Below are 2,882 nucleotides of genomic sequence, written 5' to 3'. Positions count from 1 at the left end.
CTCTCCGGAGGACTCCGTTCTCCCGAAGTGGTTAGAGAACAAATATTTCAAGTAGGGAACTCAAAAGGCTTACAGATTTCAATTCAATTTCAATATTTTTTATTTCTTGATAGAGGAAGCGGGATCCTAGTGCTGTCCCTAGGTACCCTTGGTTTGTTTGAAGTCTAGAGCAATTTTTAATAAGTGCATGAAATTAATTTTATGACAGATCTGTATTCTCCCAACCTGATTTAGATCTGTAATAGTCGGGATAATTGTTCCATCCAGGACGTTGTATATGTGAATAGATTTTTTTTTTTTTACTACATTAGATCACATACACTTGATTACGACATTGTACGATTATTTTCAGCTAATTTGAATTAGTTTTGTGAGCCCATGTGAATGGGCTAAGAAAAAATTAATTAAGACTCATTGAGTTGTTCCCCCCCCACGGAAATCTTTAGTAAAAGGCGAAAGATTTATGCGTTTTGAAGGGAAACCAGAGTTATGATCGCAAAGTTGTTCAAGACCCCAACAAACATTAACTTAGAACATACTTGGAGTTGTAGTTCCAGTCAAGAAAGACATTAAAGGTTTTATTGTCCAGTGTCTAGAAGAGTTTTAAAATAAGATTTACAAGTCCTTCGTAACATTTAAGACTACCGTGATTGGCAGTCAAAAGTGGTATTACTTAATGTGGATTTTCTTTAAGAGGATTTAATTTACATAATTCCTTTAAATCTGAACAAATATAGCAAATCAACGAGAATGTTATTGTTACAATGTTATGACTGCGCTTCAACTAAGGTCTTTAAGGGCATAACTTAGTTCATAAATGTTCTGTTATATAATATGGCCCTCATTGTGCAACCGTTTAGTCATAATTAATAATCTAATATAATGAAAATAAACCTGGATCTTGATTATAGAAATGCTTTTATTCTTATGTAATATAAGTTATTTCAATGGTGATAACCACCGGTCTCTCATATCTACCTACCACTATTACGCCTGTATGAAACTGGTAACTTCAGGTCCGCAGGAGTAGCAGTCCAATAAATCTTAAAAAAAAAAAAAAAAAAACATTAAATAATTATTATAGCGCTTGAAATACTATCTACTGTTATATCAAAACATGAACGAGAAGAAAAGTCAAAAGAAGTGAGCAATCATAAATATATTAGTATATAAAGATCAATAAAGAATTTTAAAATATGGCACAAGTTATCTGATACTTTTGCTCTTAATTCTTTCAAACTTTCATCTAACTTCGTCTCATTTCCAAAAGTACTCCAACAAAACCCACTATCTAAGAAGCTAAGTCAAGTTTGATAACGTAAAAAAAAACAAAAAAACATAGGAAAAAAATGCTTCTGTAACAGTGCCATGTAAATTGTCATGTTTTAGAGAAAATCTATGAGAATCTAGTTTAGACAATATTCCTGCCAAAAAGCCATTATAGAGGCATATTACACCAAAAAGAGCCTGCCTATGTGCCTACATCTTAGCCAATCACCGTGACCTCTAAGTGTGACGCGAAAGGCGCAGCTGAGCTGTTTTTTTTGTTTTTTTTATTGGACACCCCCTTACATCCTTGTTTAAGGTGAAGCGCAGAAGCGTTTACAGCGCCCAACAGGGAAGCATGCTAAGTTCATGGTTGATGATGATGATGGGATGGAGAGAAGAGAGCCATTGGCTCAAGAAGGTGGAAGACTGTGAAGGAGGAATATGTCTCATGAGTTAAGGGCGTAGAAGCCTGAAGAGTCAGTGGTTTATGTCAAAGTAAGTTATTGGAAGCTCAAACAACTTTCCCTGAATACGAATTCGCAACTTTCGATTTATAGCAGGTACCTACTTTGCTGCCAGGTGAACAAGGACCAAGGGAAGCTGGCAAGTGTGTCTGAACAAATTTCCACCGACCCGGGAATCGAACCCGTGACAACTGGCTTGTGAGGCAAGAGCGGTACAGCTCTACCCACAGGCGCCCCAGCTGAGCTGATTTGCTGAAAATTAGCGTCTCTTACCCAACTACAATTGGGTTGTACAGTAATAAGGTTGAACAAGAGGACAGAACATGATTATGTCTCGTTGGCAATTATGTTTATTGCAATGGTAATTACTTATCTATTTTCATGATAATTTCCGATAAAACGGTTTTGATGGTACAATAAAGGCAGGTACTGTAAATACAGTAGGTGTTACAAGAAATTTTAATACTTAGACAATAGATTTTTTTTAAGAGATGATTTAAAGGAAGGGAGCGTAGGCTTTGCTCGGATGTGTGGGGGTAAGTTGTTCCACACCTTCACACCGTGATATTTTATGGAGGAGTAGCTCTGGGTGCCTTAAGTTGTATCTCTGATTATACCGGAACTGGAAATAATTATTGTCAAGCAAGTGATTGATAGATTCAGATTTGCCCCCGAGGGGGATAGTTTATTGGGCACCCCCTTACATCCTGTGCAAGGTGAAGCGCAGAAGCATTTACAGCGCCCATCTGGGAAGTATGCAAAGTTCATACTTGCCTCTATGACTCGTGCATTAAGGGGGTAAAAGCCTGAAGGGTCATAGGTTTTGTCAAGTTACATAAAGTGAGAGAATGATGAGTGCGTGGGGGGAAAGTTTCCGGTACATTTCATCTGTTTATGGCAAAGCGTGGCAGGTTCCTAATAAAGTCAAGTGCCAGGCCTGTCACTAGGAGGAGGGATATCTGGTCAGGGAGGGAAGAGGTGTTGGTAACAGCTAGGGACCTGTAGGAGGTGATCATAGGGCAAATGAGGATGTAGTGAGAGAGGTTGTGAGAGTCGGGTTGGCCGCAAAGTTTACAAACAGTGCGGCCAGGCTCAGGGTTGCCAATGTACTCCCATAGGTACCTGTACCCTAGGTGCAGTCTCATGTAC

The 2,882-nt window shown here is 38.5% G+C and overlaps 1 non-coding gene across 1 annotated transcript; it reads right to left on the bottom strand.

The window, feature by feature from the left end:
- Positions 1-373: 373 nt before the first annotated feature.
- Positions 374-490, bottom strand: LOC121856641. Its single transcript, XR_006087014.1, has one exon. It is a non-coding gene; the product is annotated as a U5 spliceosomal RNA (small nuclear RNA).
- Positions 491-2,882: the final 2,392 nt, after the last annotated feature.

This window comes from Homarus americanus, unplaced genomic scaffold (assembly GCF_018991925.1).
Source record: "Homarus americanus isolate GMGI-L3 unplaced genomic scaffold, GMGI_Hamer_2.0 scaffold275, whole genome shotgun sequence".
NCBI classification, from domain to species: domain Eukaryota; kingdom Metazoa; phylum Arthropoda; class Malacostraca; order Decapoda; family Nephropidae; genus Homarus; species Homarus americanus.
Note: the sequence above shows the minus strand (reverse complement) of the source record. Positions and strands in the feature narration are given on the sequence as shown.